Source organism: Saccopteryx leptura, chromosome 13 (genome assembly GCF_036850995.1).
Source record: "Saccopteryx leptura isolate mSacLep1 chromosome 13, mSacLep1_pri_phased_curated, whole genome shotgun sequence".
Taxonomy (NCBI): Eukaryota; Metazoa; Chordata; class Mammalia; order Chiroptera; family Emballonuridae; genus Saccopteryx; species Saccopteryx leptura.
In genome coordinates, this window is record NC_089515.1 from 15,791,053 (window position 1) to 15,814,191 (window position 23,139).

The 23,139-nt window shown below is 46.6% G+C and overlaps 1 protein-coding gene and 1 non-coding gene across 6 annotated transcripts in view; one reads left to right on the plus strand and one right to left on the minus strand.

Annotated features, from left to right (window-relative positions):
* The window catches only part of VTI1A (vesicle transport through interaction with t-SNAREs 1A), a 395,143-nt gene that overhangs the window by 43,761 nt on the left and 328,243 nt on the right, over nucleotides 1-23,139 (minus strand). The window lies entirely within an intron of this gene.
* TRNAI-GAU (transfer RNA isoleucine (anticodon GAU)) lies at nucleotides 12,833-12,908 on the plus strand. The gene has a single exon. It is a non-coding gene; the product is annotated as a tRNA-Ile (tRNA).

The window sequence follows — 23,139 nt, forward strand, 5'->3', positions numbered from 1 at the left end:
GTTTTAGTCAATGAGCAGAAGTGCTGGGCATCTCTTCCAGTGTTGGACTCTCGGGTTGACTCCGCCCCTTGCCGTTCTGGGTTAGGAGGCTGTAGGCTCCAGGAGTGCAGTGTCAGGATGCTGGTTCTCCCTTCTGTCTGAATCCCGGAGTCATCAGATGGAGGGAGGGCCCTGGCCCTGGAGACTCACCAGGACTCATCAGGGCCGTGTATTAAGCCAATGAGATTTGAGGGTCGTTTGTCACATTGATTCCAAAGCCAAGTCTTTGATCTATTTTCCTCACCTCATCCAAGAAGAATTTCCTGCCCATGCCCCTCTTTGGTTCTTATACTTACTTCCCTGTGCCCCTCTCTTACCACTGCACTTATTATATAGTTTTATGATTTTGTTTCCAATAAGACACACACCTTCTAGGGTCTGAATCTCCTTTGTCTTTTGCATTCCTAGTGCCTAAAACAGGGCTTAGCATAGATATTCTTAAAAACCACCATCAAGCCTGACCAGGCGGTGGCGCAGTGGATAGAGCGTTGGACTGGGATGCGGAGGACCCAGGTTTGAGACCCTGAGGTCGCCGGCTTGAGCGCAGGCTCATCTGGTTTGAGCAAAGCTCACCAGCTTGGACGCAAGGTTGCTGGCTCGAGCAAGGGGTTACTCGGTCTGCTGCAGCCCCATGGTCAAGGCACATATGAGAAAGCAATCAATGAACAACTAAGGTGTCACAATACACAATGAAAAACTAATGATTGATGCTTCTCATCTCTCCGTTCCTGTCTGTCTGTCCCTAACTCTCTCTCTGTCTCTGTAAAAAAACAAAAACAAAAACAAGCCAAACCAAAAAAAAAACAAAACCACCACCAATAACAAAAACTTGGTCCTGGTTTGGTGGCTCAGTGGATGAAGTATTGTCCTGACATGCTGAGGTCACGGGTTCAATCCCCAATCAGCGCACATATGAGAAGCAATCGATGAGTGCACAACTATATGGAACAACTAAGTGGAACGACTTGATACTTCTCTCTCTTTCTCTCTCTCCCTACCTCTCTTTCTCTCCCTATCAAATCAATGGGAAAATTTAAAAAACACTTGCTGAATGCATGAATGAGAGATTCTACCTGCATGGATGCCCTGCCAGAGAACTCGGTGCTCTTCCTGATTTCCAGGGGCTGCTTACAGACAAGCGCAGCTTTCGGAGTGAGCGCTCACCACCCTCCCATTACGGAGGCCGGCAGTGTCCAAACCCTTTCACAAGCCTGCGTTCATTAGCCGGAGAGAGCGTGGCACTCTGCAGGTCCAGTGCCCGTCCTGGACCTGCTTTTCCTGTCTGGCTGACCAGGCCTGAATAATGATGCCCACCTTTGGGTTCTGACAGAACAGTAACGATGGGCAAGACCATCAGTGGCTACGAGAGCACGAGATAAACTCTGCAAAGAACCTATACCCGTGTCTCTCTGGAAGCTTCCCCAAAACAAGGGTCCAGGGAAAGGCTCTCCAGGGTCAACATCGAACTCAATGTTCGCAGAAAGACACAGAAACAGGAGTAAGAGAAAGGCGCATTGTAACCAGCCTCTAACACGGACTGTGACTTCAATGAAGCCTCCTTTCCAAAGCCTGGGCACGTGCTGAACCTCTGAGCTAGAGTTGTGTGGTGATTATGCCACCCGAGAATGCCCATCTAGGGTCTTACCAGGCCTGCATCTCTGGGAGGAATCCCCAGCCCCACCCCACGGACGCGGGGAAGGCTTGCCCCACCCTGTGGCACCACAGTGGACAGATGACCCAGGCAAGTCCTGCTACGGACAGCTCTCTATCCCGCGCACAGCCATCTGCTCAGGAACTGGCACGCCACCCTAGCCAGACACAGTCCTTCCAGGGCTTTCCCTGGGAAGTCAAGAGAAAGGTCTCTCTTACCGGGACCGACCGTGGAGAAAACAGCAGCACGGGCCACTGGGGGCCGTTCTTATCCTCATGCCGGAGGAGGATCTGCCTGAAGCCCAGGGTTGGGAAAGAGAGGCTCCTGAAGGCCTCATCTGAGCCCCTCGCTCCTCCTGCTGTGCGCCCGGTGCCCGGAGAGTCACACTGACACGTCCCAGTTCTGGGAGCCAGGCAACCCAGCGTTCCAAGCACAGCCTCTGAGCCTCGCTCCACTGGACGTAAGTCACCCGCTTGGGCCTGGTCCAGGAGTGTGGCCGGGGCTTCTCTCACTTCAGCCATACTCATTGTACTGAGCTGAACAGTGTCTCCCTACAAATTTATGTCCCCCTGGAAGCTCAGAATGTGACTTTACGTGAAAATAGGGTCTTTGACAATGTAATTTGTTAAGGCTCTAGAGATAAAATCATCCTGGATGTGTGGAAGCCCTAGATACACGACTGGAGTCCTTGTGAGAAAAGAGGACACAGAGAGACACAGAGAGGACGGCCAGGCAGAGGGGCAGAGATCGGAGCTGATGCTGCCACAGCCCAGGAACACCTGGGCCACCAGAAGCTGGGAGAGGCAAGGGAAGGGAGGATTCTTCCCTAGAGCCCTCGGAGGGAGCGTGGCCTGGCTGACTCCTTGATTTTACACTTCAAGCCTTCATAGCTGGGAGAGAACACACTGCAAGTTTACGGTACTTTGTTACTGAGGCTCTAGGGTGCAAATACATGGAGTTCTAGGGTCCAGAGCAGGATATGGACCTGGCTGTCTTGTCTCGGCCTCACGATGACTGTTGTCTGCCTCTCCACCACCTTCCCCGTTGCTGCATCTCACAGTTCCCAGGGATCTGTACAAAGGGCAGGACTGTTCCAGCCCGGTTCCGTGTGAGCTTTGCAGACAGCTGTGGCTTGTGGTCCTCAGGAGCTGTTGGTTCCTTCGTCTCAGAATGAGACTTTCCAATCACCAGCAGGGCAGGCAGCTGGCCAAAGCCACAGGAGATGAGGCTGGGGACTCCTCTCAAAGATACAGGGCTCCTGCCTCTGGGACAAGACATTTAAAATAGGAAGGGAACCAGATGCTATCTGTGTGCCAACTTACTAAGTCATTTCCATCTGAGTAGTCTGCATTAACCCACCTAGTTTAGGAGTAGTTCGTCATGGCGGGCGGGGGAGGGAGTGAGGGAATGGGGCACAGGAGAATTAAAGGTGACAGGTGGCGAAATGAGCTGGCTCTCCAGCATGGAACTGAGGCCGTGGGAGCCGGTACCCAAGCCCCAGCACACTTCGGTTAGGTCCTGAGTGATGCTGCAATGGCTTTATCCCCTTTCTACATTTCTAGTTAGCTCCATAGGGGCCGGCAAGTGTTTTCTGGAAAGGCCCATACAGTGAAATATGTTAGTTTGCTAGGGTGGCCACCACATCGTTCCACACACTGGTGGTTTAAACAACAGAAAGTTATTGTCTCCCGTTCTGGAGTCCGGACGTGAGATGGAGGTGGTCGCAGGACTGGCTCCTCTTGAGGGCGACGTGGGAGAGAACACAATTCAACCCCCAACAGTAAACGCTTTAGGCTTTGTGGACCCTCCAGTCCCCGTTGCAACTATTCAACTCTGCCCCTGTGCAACAGCAGCTGAGAACAGTATGTCCATGAACAAGTGTGCCGCGTTCTAATAAAACTTTATTCACGGACACTGGGATTTGAATTTCATATTATTTTTACATGGCAACTCTTCTTCTTTGGATTTTTTATCTAACCATTTAAAAATGTAAAAGCTATTTTTACTCTGTGGGCCGTGCAGGAACAGGCAGGCAGCAAGCTAGACTGGGCCTGTCGTCTGCGGCTTGCCCACTCTCCTGGTCTGAGAACCTAAAGCACTCCCGGGCAGGCCCTCCCGCCTGGAGAATGTGGGGGTCCCCGGACGGCGCACAGACAGGCACGGCGGTCTGGCCAAGGCCCTCCGAAGAAGAAAGGAAACCGGAGTCCCTGCCCTGTGGGAGCTTATGGGTGTCACAATGAGCAATCAATTACAGAAGCCCAACAACAAAGACCATGATTAAACACCAGGGCCAGGACAATTTGTCATGTGCCCACAGTCCTGGATTTGCCTGGGGTGACCTGGAGCAAGTCACTCCATGACACCAGAGTTTCAGTTTCTTCCCGGGCGGAACCAGCCTGCTCACCACCCACCCCAGGGAGAGGACGGTCAGCCCATTAAAGATTATAAAGCACTTGGAACGCACAAAGCCCTTGCCATGCGTGCAGTTGGCAAACAATTCCGTGAGAGGAGATGGCATTTCAGGAAGGGTGAGAGGCGGGGGGAGTTGTCAGAGGCGGGGGCTGCGAGAGGACCTCCTGGGGCGGGAGGAGTCCTGAAAGCGGCTGCCTCCCCGTGCCCTCCAGGCTTTGCGGTCCCACAGGCAGGGCTCTGTCTGGGCTTCATGGGGACACTCACCCCAGCAGGGCCTCTGTCTGAGGTGGTGGCATCACATCAAAAGCCCAGGCAGGTGTCCCCTGGCTGGCGTGGGGGCCCTTCTGAGCCTGGAAGGCAGCCAGCAGTACCTGTCGGAGCTCGCGGGTCAGTCGATGGTTTGATCAGAGAGAGCTAGTTAAGCTGCACTTTGCATTGCCGAGCACGTACATCGCGTTCCAGCCCGGGCACCGGGGCACGGCCACCCTTCAGGACGGGCTGACGGTGGCACCGGGGCACGGCCGCCCTTCAGGACGGGCTGACGGTGGCAGAGGCCTGGAGAGTGGTCGCGTTTCGGCCCGGGCACCGGGGCACGGTCACCCTTCAGGACGGGCTGACGGTGGCACCGGGGCACGGTCACCCTTCAGGACGGGCTGACGGTGGCGGAGGCCTGGAGGGTGGTTTTGCCGGCGACTAGGCTTTCAGATAGGATCGAGGCAGCTTGCTTCAATCAAAGGGGCTTGGAGAGAACTTGAAGAGAATTAAATCATGAAGCTCCGGACACACAAGGTGCCCTGAAGCCCTCCCAGGTTCGCAGACTGCTGGGGGTGGAAACAAAGGTCTCCACGGCCTCCTCCGCATTGTGCATCGCAGTTGAGAGCCCAGAGGCCCTGCGAGGTGAAGGGAGGCGCCCAAGGTCAACCCCGTGGGGCACAGCCGGGTTTTCACTGTCACACCCATTCTCACCTGAGCCCCCGGCAAGGGACCACCGCACAGCACCGCAATGCAACACCGGTCAGCAAAATCAAGGGCACAACTCAAAGCCCAGCAGTGCCCCCACCTGCTGCTGAGCCCAGCCCAGGCCCACCGCCCTGTGTGCTGAGGGGTGATGTGGGTACAAGAGCCCCGGTTCCCCGACGCCAGGCTGAGGCTGGCCCAAAATTTGAAAAAAAAAAAATGTGTTATATCAAGTTATTGAACTCAAGTTTTATTCATCATAAAATTCATACAACTCCTCATCACTGTCAGAACTCCCATCCGTTAGCTTGTCCTTATCTGTGTCTGATGACGAATCACTGTCTTTGACAATGAGCGCAAAAACAAGCGCGAAAAAGCGGGAAATGCAAGTTAAAAAAAACACCTACAACCACTGTATAAGACGCACGCAGTTTTTAGACACCACATTTTTAGGAAAAAGGTGTGTCTTATTCATGGGGAAATACGGTATCTTCCCTAATGTCCTTATCTGGACTTTGGAAATGGACTTCTCTCCTTAGAAATGACCCTTTCTTGGCAAAATGAAAAAGTGGACAGTCCTCTATTTAAAAAGAGTAAAAGTCCAATCCAAGAAATGGAAAGGCTGGTGAAGCCCAGAGCTAGAACATCCACCCAGCCCTACTGTCCGGTGCTTCCTGCCCGGCCTCCCCAGCGTGGGGCCCGCGGGGACGGCAGCCATGACAACGGGGATGCCGGTGACCGGGGATGACAGTCACAGCAACACTCCACTGGCAGCTCCCGTTCACTGGGATTTACAATCATCCTCCTCCTTTTTACAGAGACATTACTGGGAGCCCCAACCCTGCGCCGGTCTCATCTGTACCCCCATGGGTCACACAGCGCAGGTGGTCATTCATCTAACCGGGAAGGGCTGTGTTCTCTTACTATATAGGCAGGTACACATTCCTTATCGAGGTAGTGCCCGCACGTGCCATTTTGTGGAAGAGCCACACTCAAGGGGCCTAAGAGCTGCATGTGGCTCGCGAGCCACGGTTTGCTGACCACTGCAGACCCTTCTGGGTTGTTTGAAGGTCGAATCTTTGACATCCTTGTTTGTTTAGTCTTCTCCACAGACACAGCAATGGAGTACGCAAGTCCGTTTTGCTGAAAGTACGTAATGCTAATTAACCAAAGTCAACTCCTCTTAGTGCCTTGTGCAGACATACTATAGATGACTAAGATAATATTCATTGTTATTCAGAAGCATATTCGATTAGCTGTCCTCGGTCACAGGTATGCTGGCTGTCCTTTCAGCCTCTTCTGAGTAAATGCACGATCGCCTGATCCCTCACTGGACGTGGGGACAGAGAGAATGGCAGTCCTCCTCTGGGGACAGTTCCCCAGGGACTGTCCATTGCTCGGAGACCTGACACCACACAGTTCTGTGTTATGTCTACATCACCTTCCATACAGGTGAAGGGATATACTATAGGAAGATCCCAGGTCTGCCAAAGGTGAATTTCAGGCATCTGCTGGAACAGACTGCTAGACGGACCAGAAAACCAGGTGGGAGAATCAGCCAGACTCACTGTGTGATCTCGGGAAAGGACTGAAAGCCTCTGTTTTTAGAGTTCAGACATTTATAAACCTAATAAAGGAATCTCTCCCAAGTCTTATACGGATGGGGTATAGACAGTGACATATAACTTCTAGACAGTATTTAAAAAGGCCGGGTGTCTTCTCCTGGTCTTGAATGTTTACTGCATCTGTGATGTCATTTAGTCTTCACAACGATCCCGATTTATCAGGACCCAGACTTGGTGGCCCAGATCTACTCCAGATGTGGCGCTGGTAAAAGTCTCAGCGCGGGCAGGCTGTCACGGGTGTGCAGGCGAGGACGACCTCCCCCTCGACCTCTAGTTTCAGGAGCTTCTCACCATCCCCCTCTACCTCCTGCTGGGTGTCCTGAGGGAGGGTCCCATTCCCACTGGGTCCTGTCCCTGTAGTATGTACCAACCCTACTGCCCCCCCTGAATCAGGCATCCCCAGCTCTTCCCTGGCTGAGGGCCCCTCCTTCTCTTCACCGTCCAGAGAAGCTATGAACTACCTTTGGGCAGAGGCTGTTCAGCCACCTTCATTCTGGAGCCGGACTGCCTGGATTCGAATGCAGGGTCTTCTTGCACATCAGTCGTGCAGCCTTAAGCAAGTCACTTCATTACTTCTCTAAGAGTACGCCCTTCTGCCTCTTTTGAGATGAATATATTCTTTGTTCTGTGCTATGAATGTGATAGTAGATGGCAGTGCTTTCTCCCAATGTTGGACACTGGAAACGGACTCTCTCCTTGGAAATTACTCTCTTTCTTGGCAAAATAGAAAGTGAACAATCCTCCTTTAGTCCTCTATTTACAAAAGAAACACAAAAATACCTCTACAAGGAATCTGTGAGTTTCAAAGAAGCAACGCTTTGGTTTCCACATCAGAAAAATGGGGCTAATAATAGTAGTGACTCGGTCAATGAGTTACATTAATAAATAAATGAGTCCATTCAACCTGAAGTGCTTAGATCACCAGTGCTCGGCAATAGTAACTGCTCAGTGTAATAATTATCACTCCACTCCTGTAATTACTCACTGACCTCTCCCCAGCGAGCTCTGAAACTGCTCCCTATTTGGCCGCCTCCCATCCCGGGCAGGCAGCCCCTGTGGCAGGAGCCTCAGCCTGGAGAACCTGCAGACTCCTCCCTGATTCCTGTAGGACACAGCCCGGTGCTGGCCCTGACCGGCTTGGCCTGTGGGGGCCAGACTGAGCCACTGTCCCGGAAGCCCCGTTTTCAGCAGCTGCGCAGGTACTGAGGTACACAGGAAGGCAGAGGCCGTTCTTCCCTGGGGACACCCCTTGGCAGCCAGGAGGCCTCTTCCGGATCACGGCTGGTTGAGATCACACTGGTGCAGACATGATGCCTCGACTCTTGTGATGGGCTTTAAGATTATTTCCCGCAAGATCTGACATTAGGTACGTGTCTCCTCATCGTCCTGGATGTACACCTTTTTTCTTCCCTAATGTCAGGGGAAGTAAAACACTGTGGCACAGGTTTACACGACAATCTACATCTCTGTCCACTCTCGAGGGACGTGGTCACATCTTCTAGATCATAACGTCAGAACGACTTGCTCTTGCCCAGACTTGGTTCTGTGGCGAGCACGAGTGGGCTCTGGGTCACGCGCATCCCCACGTGCAGGACTTGGGTGGCCGCCCCTCCAAGCCTTCTCTTGTCCATGCGCTGCTTTGCTGCAGAATCTCGCTCCCGCCATCCGCCCAGCAGCTTCACCTCCACTGTGCTCCTAATGGACAGGCCCTCATGCTTCCCGCTTCCATGAGGACATGGCTCCTCACTTGGCCCCCCTGTCCAGGGGGAGGGGCTTTCTGTGGGTGCTGAGCCCTAGGCTGCCCCGCTCTCCTGGTTGGAGACCCCGGCACAAACTGACGATACTGCTCCCATAAGCTAATTTTATACCCGAAGCAGCATCAGTCTTTGGAGCAGGTGAATGCCCAGCTAAGCAGGCCTCCTCTGTAGGCTCACCCAGGGTAAGCACTACGGCTGACTCATAGTTCTTCGGGCGGAGTGACGATCAGATAGCAAGATCCCGGGCTGTGCGGGGAAGCCACGTCACCGGCTGGCCTGGGCATGTGCGTTCTTCTAACTGCGAAGGAAATCCTCAATCATTCGGGGAGGAGGGAGGGATCAGTGCCACGGCTGCGGGCACCAGGAGATGGCTAGGCAAATGGGGAGTGCTGGATCTTTGTCTAAATCGGGGGGGGGGGCGCTGCTCCCAATTGCTGCTGGGACCCAAAACGTGGGCTTAGTGTGGCTGGATGTTCTGATTTGTTGAGAAGCCAGAAATCGTGATCTTCTGTGAATTCTCCCAAGTTTTCAATATTGGCAATTAAGTAAAAGTTTTCCAAAACACTGGGTGGCCAACCAAGCACGTGTACTGGTGGGGCCGAGTGGGTCTGCGGGTCTTCCGTCTGCGACCTCTGACTAGTTATTAAGGAACAGATGGGAAGGAAGGGGGTGGGGGTGAGTGCCTCTCTGCCCTGCTTTCCCTCGGAGATCCCCTCGGAGTCGGGGATCAGCCCAGACCTCCTGACCCTGCAGAAGTCTGCAGTCCGGCCTTGGTGTGAGCACCAGTAACCAGGGTCCGCAGTGAATGCATCCAACTTAGCCCATAACTGATTCCTAACCACAGGGTCAAAGGCCGGGAGGAGGTCAACAGAAGCCACAGAGCAACTTGCGTATGCCTTTCGCTCCTCTCAGAGGTGCTGAAGAGCGCAGGCAGAGGTCAGGGCTGTGCACACATTTGCACACATGCAGCCCCCTTGACCTTCACCGCCTGGCCGGTGATTCTCCAGGGGCACGGTGTGCATCTATGTGCCATGCCGAATAAGCCAGGAGGCCAGTGATGGGAGAAGGAGTGCTTCCTGTCGGAGGGGGCGTGGCAAAGAGATCTGCAGGATGGCTTTTACTCACAATCTGTTCAGTGATCTTGTAACAAACAAGTAACTGTGCATCAGTTTCCCCACCTCAAAAATGGGAGTAAATATATGTGACCTAAGCACCCTTGAGAATGGATGCTGAGGACCATGTCTGTGGACCAGAGGAAAATAAAGACAATAAATTGTCAAGGACAGAGTGGCCTTTGAACACTTTTTCAGATTCTTTACTTAGCAGCAAAAAAAAAAAAAAAATTAAAGAGAGAGAGAGAGAGAGAGAGAGAGAGAAAGAAAGAAAAGAAAGAAAGAAAGAAAGGGAAAGAGAGAGAGAAAGAAAAGAAAGAAAGAAACACAACCTTAATTTAGGACAGATCTTGATGGAACTGAGCCAAAATACCAAGGAGTCACCAAAATACAAAGAAGGAGTCACATTTTTCTATGTCATTCTTTGGAAGTCCTGGCCTCAAGCTACCCAGTCTTAGTTTTTACAAGTGGGTGATAAATTCCAGCTGCTAACTGGCTACCAGACACATGACAAGGCAGTGCCACTCTGGGTCTCTGCTAGCAAACTAACAACTTCAAAGTCCCCTACTGAAAACTCATTGAAAAACCAGCTGAGAAACAGTGAGCCTAAGCAGGGGGTCCATCTCTCGCAGAGACACTGGCCTCCCCCTTGGAGCCGCGGAACCCATTATCCGCCCTGTACCGCGTGGTTCAGGTTCGCACTTGCGCTCTCAGCTGTGCTGGGCGCACCGCCACTGCTGACACAGCGGACGGATGGATGGACAGACGGGAGTAGATTAACGGGAGTAGATTGTAGGGATGCTTTTGAGCATGTTGTTTACTGCCCTGCCCAGTGGGTGTCCCTGCCTGGACGTCCTGAGGGAAGTCGTTCTCTCCCCTGGGGTAGGGGAAAGAGCTGTTTTTATCTGATGGATATTGACTCCTCTAACTGAACCACTTCCATCTTCAAATCAGCTGCCACAAAACCTGGAGAGCGCGTGGCCCACCTCTCACCAGCGGACAGGCTAGTCCACCTTCGTATGTTAACCTGACTCCCGACTTCACTTCATACCTCAAAAATCTATTGTTTTCCCTATATTTTGGTAAATTGCTGTAAATCCTTTTGGGACCAAGACAGGCACGGAAGAACTAAGAAAACAAAAGAAGAATTCACATCCTCCTGGCGTGGCTCCTTTAATGATTCTGGCTTTAGTCTCCCCCATCCCTAAACAATTCTGTACTCTGTGATACTTGGAAAGGACCGTTTGCACATTTACCAAAACAATAGGCTATTGCCATTTTTTCTCGACTCCCCTTTCATGGCCAGCATGGGTGATTTCCAGAATGAACCCAACTTGGGATCTGGGGCCCCTAGACCCCTCCCAGAGCTAAGTGCAGTGAATCGTGGGTCCCTTTTGTTTGGGAGATTTACAGCAATTGTCTCAACAACATGGACCTCTTTTGTGAAAGCTGAAGGCGTTCCCAGCAAATGTTGGCTGCAGATACGCCAGCCAAAATGTTACCACAGTCACGGCCCTTCCTTGAACAATCTAAAGCATATTTCTCTCTTTATATATTTGGCTTCTTAGATGCCTTAAAGCCTGGAAAACAATCATAGCTGAGGCCATTTCTGAGATGGCACTAAAAGAACCTATTCGGAGACAGATAAAAATAATGAGAATCTTTCTGTCAGGAAAGATTTAGAAAATATCACTGGCATTATTAAAATTTAATTTTTTACTCGGCTTTTTGGTTCCCCTTTCCAGTGATAATGAGCAGGACTGCACACCTCTGCCTTGCTAGTACTTGTTTTGTGCAATAAATTCAGCCTTCCAGTCTGAAGACATTTCAGACAACAGTTTTGACTGCTATAGGCTTATTTTTTACCCTGTGCTGTGCTTTGAGCCTTCCTATAAAAACCAGTTCATGAGATAATTTTCCACAAGGCCAGTGCAACTAATAAAAATCAATTTTGCCCAACTAGTTCAGAGAAATCTTGGGAAGAGCCAAAACAGAACTGAAGAAAAAAAAAAAAAGAGAGAGAGAAAAAGGAAGAAAGAAAGAATCAATGTATTCACTAATGGTTTACTTGATAGAGAACCATGGAATTACCTGACAGGAGATGCTCGGCTCCAGGAATTCCCCTTTCAGCTTGAACAGAACTCCTTTTAAGAGTCCAGGGAAAACCTTTCCTTCCCGGTGGTTGCAGGCACTCGGGTGTAGTAATTCTGAGTTGCCCAGCCCTGGGTGACAACAAAGCTGACTTTGGGGCCTGACAGATGGTGGCCTCTGCTGAAGTCTTGTGCAGCCCTCTCCAGGTCAGAGAAGCTGGGGTTGTGAATGGTGTTTACACAGTTTGCTCCAAGCCCACAGGCTCAGTGGGTTAGACTCATCAGTGCATTCAGATGCCTCAGGTGCTCGATACATTAGCCTTGTATCTCCGCCATGACCACCCACCCGACCCCCTGTTTTGGCTCCCTGCCAATGGAGGCAGGCTTGCAAAGGGGCGTCTCTCTTGTAGCCTGGAAATAAGGGCAGAGTGTGGTGAAATGGACAACATACTCACTAAAACACATGCCTTAACTATATTTTATTAGTTCAAGACACAGGTTGACATGTCTAAGAATAAATGGTAGCATTTTGCACAGGAGAAAAAGAAGACTTGAAGGAAATCTAAGTGTTAACTGTTTGCATTTGGGTGGTGGGTGTTTTCTTCTTTCCGTGTTTATAGGTTTGTTTTCTTGAATTGTACACTGTTACATATATTAATATAATTATTAGTTAAAACAATGCTGCACTAAGAATTGATTAAATTGGAAAATAATCTATTCACAATGCTATACAAAAAGAGGGCATATGTGAGAAAAAGAAAACCAATGGTAAAATGTGGGTTTTTTTTTGTATTTTTCTGAAGTGAGAAACAGGGTGGGGGGGGGGTGGCAGTAGACAGACTCCCACATACGCCTGACCAGTATCCACCCAGCATGACCATCAGGGGGTGATGCTTTGCCCATCTGGGGTGTTGTTCCACTGTGGCCCGAGTCATTCAAGGCCTGAGGCGGAGGCCACGGAGCCATCCTCAGCGCCTGGGCCAATTTTGCTCCCATGGAGCCTTGGCTGCAGGAGGGGAAAAAAGAGATAGAGAGAAAAGAGAGGAGGAAGGGCGGAGAAGCAGATGGGCGCTTCTCCTGTGTACCCTGGCTAGGAATCGAACCCAGGATCTCCACACACCAGGCTGAAGCTCTACCGCTGAGCCAACTGGCCAGGTTCTAAAATGTATTTTTTAAAATCTATTTTTGGGCCCTGGCCGGTTGGCTCAGTGGTAGAGTGTCGGCCTGATGTGCAGGAGTCTCGGGTTCGATTCCCGGCCAGGGCACACAGGAGAAGTGCCCATCTGCTTCTCCACCCCTCCCCCTCTCCTTCCTCTCTGTCTCTCTCTTCCCCTCCCGCAGCCGAGGCTCCATTGGAGCAAAGTTTGCCCGGGCACTGAGGATGGCTCTGTGGCCTCTGCCTCAGGCGCTAGAATGGCTCTGGATGCAACAGAGCGACGCCCCAGATGGGCAGAGCATCGCCCCCTGGTGGGCGTGCCAGGTGGATCCTGGTTGGGCGCATGCGGGAGACTGTCTGACTGCCTCCCTGTTTCTGGCTTCGGAAAAATACAAAAAAAATTTTTTTTTAAATCTATTTTTGTACCTTATACTATCTTGAATACTTCACACAATTCTGTTATAGTGTCCTCGTAACAACTCTATGGCAGAGGTATCAGTGTTCCCAACTTCCAGAGGGAGAAACCGAGGCTTAGGGAGGTTAATTTGCCCGGGATCCAGTTAGCCAGTGACAAAGTTGGTAATTAAAATGAGGCCCCATTTCAAAGACCACACGCTGTACGTGGAGGGAAGAGTCATGGCCGCCATCACGGTGCATCTTACATTCTAGCCCACTTTGCATTTATGAATAAAACCAGAGTAACAATGTCCCCCCTACACTGTTAGGTTCTGTGATGTCCAGATTAGATCATGCCTACAAAAACAGAAAATGCAAACCTCTGCTCAAAGGAACATGATATGACAATATTTTCTATAACACTGGTGAGTTGAGAGTTGCCATGAATGCCACTCGGATACTGATGATTTTCAAAGAAAAAATACACTAAAATAGAATTAGTGCTAAAACTACATGAGACAAATTTGTTCTGAGGATTCAGAGGAGTTAGAAGATCTTGTCCTACCCTCTTGTCAGTAACACCATCAATTCTCTAGACTATAATATATTAGTTCAAAAGCAAAGGTTGTATATAGCAAGTATTATATTATGATCTAATTTAAGAAAATACATAAAAGAACTTAAAGGAAAAATTGGAAATATATGCATTGCAATGTTAGTAAGACTGCGTCTAGGTATTGGAATCATGGTAATTTTTAAAAAATCTATAATTCACGGCATTTTCCAGAGTTTTTTTGTAATAAATATGCACTACTTTTACAATCAGGAAAACAAGAACAACAATAACAATTCAGTCTCCACCCTCATGTACAAAAACATCTTCTTCCTTAGATAAGATTGTAAAATAAATTCTGAGCTTTATGGTAGCCTGACTCCTGCTGAAATGAAAGTTTATTTGAAATGCATTTCAGATAATAAAACCAGTGCAAACACTCTAACTTTCTTTACACAAGTTTGGCTCAAACTGTTGAGGGCTTTTGTCACATACCACCTGATTGAAAATCATCAGAGTTCAAGAAATGAGTGACCACACAATGCACTTGGGGAAAAACTCACTAGCACGTGGGATAGCCAAGGTATTGGAAGGACAGTCGTGCCTGCTCTGATTTCTAGAATGACCCGCTCGTTTGCATGGTGGCCCAGAAGGGGACCTGTGCCTCTTGTGGGAGCTCACAACCAGTAGCCGAGCAGAAAAGTGCCACCCTGTTTGGAAACACAGACCCTGTTCCGATTTCCAGCGAGGCCACCAGGGAAGCTATTTTTAAGTATCTAATTGCATTTGTAGCATCTGGCATTCTACACACTCCATTTTTATGACTTCAACACGATACATGTTTGCTAGGCAAACAAACAAAAGAGAGATTGAGTGTAGGGCACTGGAGTCATGTCGGATATTCCCAGTATAGAAATGTTATAATATGTCCTAGAGATTATTTTGGGGCCAAATGAAACATTCCCCAACGTATAGCATCTCAGACTGGGGACTCCCTGGCAGCTGTGGAGAACAGGGATTTACTTTGTTTACTAGGCTGGTTGGTACACGGCCTCACATGCTAACATGCACTGAGAGGAAGTGCCAACATTTAAACTCCAATCAGGACTGGAGCGTGGAACATCGACACTTTGCCTTTCGGCGGATCACAAACAGCCCAGATCCGGGTTTCTCATACTAATTGGGGAGGTTTCCTAATTTGCTTATGGTTTCTGCCTCACGTAGAGCTAATCTTCCTCCGGTTGCCTCCTCATGCTGTCGAAAATAATCCGCTTACTCCTGCTCCGCCCGCGGTACTTTATTTATGTCAAATAACGTGCGCTTCCTCCACCCAGCCACAGCGAAAGGCAGCCACGGGCCGGCCCTGCGCTTCGACATCTCCAAGCGTGTGACAGGGACCGCAGATCCCTCAACAGACAGACGCAAGGCGAGGAACCGGGGGCAGCAAGGCCTTTGAATGAGTGAGAATGATGACATGCGTGCTAACAGCACTAATTAACGACCGAAAGCATAATCTGATCACTGTTTTGAAAAGACTGAGACAGATAATTTGGCTTCCTCAGACAGGCAGGCAAAATATTTCAGGGTGTTTACCACCAGCCTATGTAATTATTACTATCAACATCCAAACTTTTTTTTCCCCCCTAAATAGAGCTTCCCCTGCCCTGCTGCCCTTTCGAAGGGCTCCTGGAAACATTTAACGACACCGCCAGGAGGCTTAGTAGATATGAGCGGGCAGTGCCATTTCAGGAGTATCACAGCCCTATCTTGACTCAGTTTTAATGTGTTAGATTTAAAAAAATTGGGGAGGGGGAGGAAATGTTTGAACTCTCATTAGGCAGAATAGCCTGGAATTCTAATGCTGATAAAAACATGCGGTGCGGTGAGTACCCGTGTGTGTGAGAACTCACACACAAAAGCAGTGTCACACTGTGGTACAAAGTAGGGAGGGGGTGGAGCGTGGTGGCTGAGGCCACAGCCAGGCTCTGTCCCAGGTGGGCTTGGTTGTGTGACCTTGGTCACAACACTGTCTCCTTCAGGCCCCCTGCTTCCTCGTCTGCAAAATGTTGGCTGTGGAGTTTTGCAAGGACTGGGGTATTGCGAAGATTCCTTCAGCCATTGAAAAGTCTCCAGTTGTTAACTGAAAGGTTCTTGTTCTTTTTCTTATACATGTGTCTATTCTAGACAAGCAAACCCTTTCTGTTTCTTTGCAACATTTCGCTCCCATTTCAGAGGTTACTGAAGGGGGAAAAAGTTATATTGTTTAATCCTACTTTACAGGAGTTTGCTCTTTTATCAGAGAACAGACCCAGAACGGTGATCAGTAAGGTACACGTACCCAAAGTTGGGGGTGGGGGAGGAGGCGAAGGAAAATAGGGCGCCTTCGAGTGCCTTGTGGAAATGTATAAAACAAGCAGCGAGATAGTCCTTTGCCAAACACGGTTATAAATTTTTTATTTGGCAGCTAACATTCTCACTAGTTTTCTTGGCAGCAATTGGGACCTTTAGCAAGAAAGGTGCAGGAGAAAAATACCTTGTTTAGAGATGTTTTCAACACTTTCTGGGATTTTTCAGAACTTTTGCCTGCAGCACATTTTTACAACTACAGTCTCCAATCACCTGATGAGTGGTGGGGCTGAAACTTTTTTCTTAAAAAAAATAAAAATAAAAAAATAAATAATACATATATTTATTTATATATATGAGAGAGAGAATGAAAAGTGCCACCCCCTCCGGCCTTACACGGAGCCCATCCTTCTCATTTGGGGTAGGTATTTCTGATATACATGCTTAGTCTTCTCTGTCAAGGCAAGAAACTGCAAATAATATCAGAACGTACCTTTTGTTGGGTCTGATAGTATCCATATTGTATGCCTAGATGACAGAGACAAATGAAAGTGAAATAAGCCAATGACTAGGCACAGCTCTGCCAAAAACAGGTCCCACCTGTTGCCTCTGGGTCACTTAATGGGCAGAGAGCTGCCCTGGATTCGAAGCTGATATAAGCACTTCAAGATAAGACTCTGGCAGTCAAACTGTCTGGGCTGGAATGAGTGGAATGACAGCTTCTGGAGCTGGTCATTACCCATCTCAGGGAACCTGATGCACTGCAAGCAATTTGAGGAGGAGGGCTTGGAATTCTGGGAAGTAAGGGGCCAAAATCTACAAGGAGTCAAGGATGAGATCTTTCATGACGACAACATCCTAAAGATTGTGTAGAAACTCTTTGTATAGGCTAACCAAATCCCTCTACCAGGGGTCTTTCAGCTACGAGTAAAGGGGTTGACAAATTTACCCCCTCCACAGCAAGTATGAAATGAACAATCATTAAAACAATGCTTTCAAGGCTCTAATGTCCAAAGGCAAAAAAGAAAAAAGAAAAAAAGTGAAGTGTTTATTCATAGAAAGCTGGCAGAACTTCAGGTAAGAACATCCCCACCTCATCTCCTGGCTGAGTTGGCTAGAATGATGGTTTTACCAGGGCAGGGCTGCCAGAGAAGACAGACTTTGGAGCAGAGGGCAAAATCCATGCCCAGTATCACTGTCAGGAAAAGTAGCAAATTTGGTAGGGAAACGAGTGGGAGGAAATCCACAGTTCTGCCAGCCTGAGGTGGCAGTACCAGTTGGTTGGTGATAGACCAACCAAAAATGTGATGGGGAGATCCTGAAAATGAGAGAGGCAGAGGAGTGGCAGGGGAGCTCTCCGCACACTTCCTGTGGATTGGTCAGGTATGTGTATGTGCTGGGGAGACCTGAGAGACCCCAGGGAAAAGCCACAGCCAAGGCAGGCTTGGGAACTGGCTGCACTCTAAACGCGCTCAGCACACATACAAATCACTCGGCAGGGGATGGAAGCCTTACGGGTTTTTGAGTACAACCTCTGCTCAATCATTGGCTGGCCACTAAGCTATGCACACAAAAGGGCAAGCCCTAGGAAGCCAGGCTCATAAAATAAAAATAAGAATTAAAAAAAAAAACCTGCTGGGGAGATAGATCCTGGAGATTATGTTCAGGAAAGCTATTTAAAAATATCAGAGCCTGAGTTGTTACAATATATCATCTAAAATGTCTAGTTTTCAACAACAACAAAATTATGATATGTCAAAAAAAAAAAAAAAAAAAAAAAAGGAAGAAGGAAAAGGTGAAAAAGTGTAATCTATAATAGGGAAAGAAAAGCAGACAGTAGAGTCCAATTCTGAGTGGTTCTGACATTAGGTTTAGGAAAGACTTCAGCTATTATAAATATATTTAAAGAGCCTAAGAAAACTATGCTTAAAGAATTAAAAGACATTATCATGAAGAATCTCAATACATAAGGAACCTCAACAGAGAAAGAGTCTTAAAAATTGTAGAAATTGAAAAATACAGCAGATGAAATGAAGAGAAGGCAGCAAACTTAAATATTTGTCAATAGAAATTATCCAATCTGAAGAACACAAAGAAAAAAAGATTGAAGAAAATGAGCAGAACCTTGAAGACCAGTGTGACAATAACAAGCATACCAATAATGGGAGTCCCAGACAGAGAAGGGAGAGAAAAAGTGGCAGAAAAATAGCTTTGAAGAAATATTGGCAGCAAGACAAAAGTAACTCATTATGTACAGGCAAACAACAGTGCAAATAATGGCTGACTTCTCGTCAGAGACAATGGTGGAAGAAGACAGTGGAATGAGATATTCAAAGTGGTGAAAATGTGGAGGACGAGGTAGGGTAGCCTGACAACCAAGAATTCTACATCTAGCAATACCATTCATCAAAAATGAGGGTGACAGCCTGACCAGGCAGTGGCACAGTAGATAGAGCATTGGCTTTGGACCCTGAGGACCCAGGTTCAAAACCCCAAGGTTGCTGGCTTGAGCGTGGGGTTGCTGGCTTGACCATGGCATTACAGACATAACCCCATGGTCACTGGCTTGAGTCTAAGGTCGCTGGCTTGAGCAAGGGGTCACTGGCACAGCTGTAGCCCCCTAGTCCAGGGACATATGAAAAAGCAATCAGTGAATAACCAAGGTGCCACAATGAACAATTGATGCTTTTCGTCTCTTTTCTTTCCTGTCTCTCTGTCTCTGCCTGTCCCTCTCCCTCTTTTGTGTGCGTGTGCACTAAAAAAAAAAAAAATGAGGTTGACATAAAGACATTTCTAGATAAGCAAAGAATGAGTTTTGTGAGATTTGCCTTACAAGAAATACGAAATGATGTCATTCAAGCTGAAAGGAAATGGCACCAGATGGTAACTTAAATCTACAAAAAGAAATGAAAAACACTGGAAATGGTAAATAGAAAAAAACAACTGTATATGTATTTTCTTTTCTTTCCTTAATTTCTTTAAAAAACATAAAAATTGTATAAGCAGTAATAATAATTCAATATGGTATATACAGATATGACAATCATGGTACAAATGAAGAGGAAAGAAACAGACTGAATTGAAATAAAGTTGCTCTATTTATTAGAATTAAGTTGCTTATAAGCTGAAATAGAGTTAGGATATATATTGCAATTCCCAGAACAAAGACTAAAAAATTAACAACAAATGCAGTTTAAAAAACCAGCAGATGAATTAAAATGATATAAGAAAACTATGTTTTATAAAATACAGCAGAAAGGGAGAAACAGAGAAAGAGGAAACACACAAAGCATCTAGAAACAAAAAGAAAAATGGCAGACATAAATCCAACAAGATAAAAATATCATACAAATGTTACCAGACTCAATATTCCAATAACACGGCAGATTGTCGGACTGGATAAAAGAGATCCAATTTTATGCTGTCTACAAAAGAAGTACTTTAGATTCCAAAGCACATATAGGGTGAAAGTTAAAAGATGGAAATAGATATACTATGAAAACAGTAACCATAAGTGAGCTGGAGTGTCTGTACTAACACTGGACAAAGGAACTTTAGGACAAGAATGTTCCCCACAACAAAGATGGATATTTCAGAAATATAAAAGGGTCAGTGCATCAGGAAGATATGGCATTTATAAATATATACACACACTTAACAACCAAATCCCGAAATACATGAAGGCCAAACTGACAGATGAAAGGAGAAATAGAAAGTTAAATAATCATATTAGGAGATTTCAATACTGCACATTCAAAAACTGGTAGAATAACTGACAGGAAATTAGTAAAGATATAGAACTTGATCTATTTAACATTTATAGCAGTGGTCCCCAACCTTTTTTGGGCCACGGACTGGTTTAATGTCAGAAAATATTTTCACGGACCGGCCTTTAGAGTGGGCCTTTCACGTGACCGAGATGTGTCAAGAGTGAGTCTTAGATGGATGTAACAGAGGGAATCTGGTAATTTTTTAAAAATAAATCATCGTTCAGACTTAAATATAAATAAAATGGAAATAATGTAAGTTATTGATTCTTTCTCTGTGGACCGGTACCAAATGGCCCACGGACTGGTACCAGTCCGTGGCCCGGGGGTTGGGGACCACTGATTTATAGGACACTCTACTTGATGACACAGCTATATAAGAAGTATGTTCTCCAATCACAGCAATACTACATTAGAAATCAACAACAAGAGAAACTACATCGGGAAATCCCCAAGTATTAGAAAATTAGGTAAAACACTTATAATAAACCCATGAGTCAGACAAGAAATTATAATGGAAATTAGATGTTTTGAAATGAATGAAAGTGAAACAAACTACCAATATTTGCGAGTTGCAACTAAAGCAGAACTTAGAGGAAATTTATTTGTTTAATTAGGGGAAAAAAGAGAAAAGTTTCAATTCAATAATCTAAGCTACCACATTATGAAATTAGAAAAAGAAGAAATTAAACCCAACACAAGCAATAAAAGAGAGAGAGAGAGAGAGAGAGAGAGAGAGAGAGAAAAGTAAAGGGTTAGATCAGGAATCAATGATAGAAGAAACAGAAAACAATAGAGAAAAATCAGTGAAAAGTTGGCTTTTGAAAAGATCAACAAAACTGATGAACTTTTAGCTAGAATGACCAAGAAAAAAGAAAGAAGACAAAATTGCCTCATCACAAATAAAAGAGGAATCTCACTACTGACAACAAAAAGGAAAACAATTATAAGAAAATGTCCTTTTTCTTTTTCTTTTCCATTGATTTGAGAGAGAAAGACAGGAGATGGGGGGAAGGAGAGAGAGGCATCGATTTGTTTTTTTGAGCCTCAAGTATGTTTGATCTTTATTTCATAAAAATCTTTAACTCAACACAAATGTCATCTTTACATAGGATATGTATATATATATATATATTTAAAAATTTAAAAAAATTTTTTTATTTATTTATTCATTTTTAGAGAGAACAGAGAGAGGGAGAGAGAGAGAGAGAGAGACAAGGGGGGAGGAGCTGGAAGCATCAACTCCCATATGTGCCTTGACCAGGCAAGCCCAGGGTTTCGAACCGGCGACCTCAGCATTTCCAGGTCGACGTTTTATCCACTGCGCCACCACAGGTCAGGCCTATATTTAAAATTTTTTATTAATTTTAATTCATTGTGTTGACATGGATTCAAGTGTCCCACTCTATATAACTCCTTCACCCCCACCCCTCTGTCCCCCATTATTCCCCCTTTGCTCCCTTCCCCCTAACTCCCTCCCCTCTTCCCTTTGGGATGTGCTGTCCTGTTATCTGTATTTATGTGTTACGTATATATAATTTCACTAATCCCTTCACCTTCTCTGATCCCATCCCCTGAGAGGCATCGAATTGTTGTTCCACTTAACTGTGGACTCACTGTTTTCTTCTTGTGTGTGCCCTGACTGGGGATCAAACCCATGACTTTGGTGTGTTGGACAACACTCTATTCACTGAGCCACCAGGCCAGGGCCTATAAGGGAATATTCTAAACATTTTTATATCAAAAAAAATTAGACAATGTAGGTGAAATGGACAAATCCCTAGAAATACATGCATTATCAAAACTGACTCAAGAGGACATAAAAAAGCTAATAGACCTATAACAACTAAACAAGTTGAATTATTAATTTAAAATCTTCCTATAAAGAAAGGTCCAGCACCAGATGGCTTACTTAAATAATAAATTCTATCACACACAGCAAGTCCTGACCTAACATTGTCAATGGGTTCTATGACTAAGTGAAATCAAATATAACAAAACCAGTTTTAGTATAGGCTAATTGAAATAACCGAGTTAAGTTCCTATAGCACCTCATGAACATTATAATAAAACAACACTGAAAGAACCTGCTGTATTTAAACAAAATATAATAGTAATATTACACAAACTCTTTTAGAAAATAAAGAAGAGACTACTTCCTAATTCATTCTATGAGGCCAGTATTACCCCAGTACAAAAGCTAAAGAAAGACATCACAAGAAATATTTGTCACGAGCAAAGACATCAAAATGCTTTAGAGATATTATCAAACGGAATCCAGCAATATAGATTAAACACCATGACCAAGTGGGATCTATCTCAGTAATGCAAGGTTGGTATGAAAATCAATGAATGTAATACCCTACATTAATAGGATGAAGGACAAAACTCACATACATGATCATCTCAGTAGACAGGGAAGAAACATCTGGCAAAATCCAACACCTATTCATGACAGAAGCTCTCCATAAACTTGGAATGAAAAGACACCCCCTTCACCTGATAGAAGCCACCTATAAAAAACCTGCAGCTAACATCACAATGATTGAGCAAGTTGTCTGCCCAAGCTGCCGAAATTGCACAGACGTACTTTGGTATACAAACTGGTTTGGAACTGTATAAGCAAACAAGTCCAGAAAACAGCAAATTACCTGAAGTTTGTAACTTACAATGAGATCTTATAGCCAGTGCTAAAATACTGGTAAGTGGAAGAGAATATGACAGGGCAGAAGAACGTGGATCAGGTTATGCTAAAAGACAAGAGTAGGCAAACTTCAAACAATGGAAGATGGCAAAGTATGATGTTCAGAGTGTGAACCTTGGAGCCCGACTGCCTGGGTAATCCTGGCTCTCTGCCACTCCTTAGCTGAGTGACCTTGGACAAAGTCCTAACTTCTCTGGACTCCAGGATAATAAGAACGCCCATCCTACAGGGTTGTAGTAAGGACTAAAGGAGATAAACCACATGAAGTGACTGGCACAAAGTGGCCACGAGAAATTAAAGGGCTGGCATTAATTATTTCTGTACCCATCCCCTTGTGTGGCTATGAAACAGGATTTGTAAACTCCAAAGCTGCCTTTGGTGGGAGGGGCTTCTCTGCATCAGCCTGCATGGTCATTCTGCTGATAAAGCCTCCTAGGGAAGTGGCTGCCCCTGGGAAGGCACTTGGGGCACCGTAGTGAGCCCCTCATTCTCATCTATAGCATTTATGGACGTCTGTCCCTCTCCGTCCTTCTTCCCTCCCTTCCCCACCAATCCTGGGTCTCGCTTAGCTACA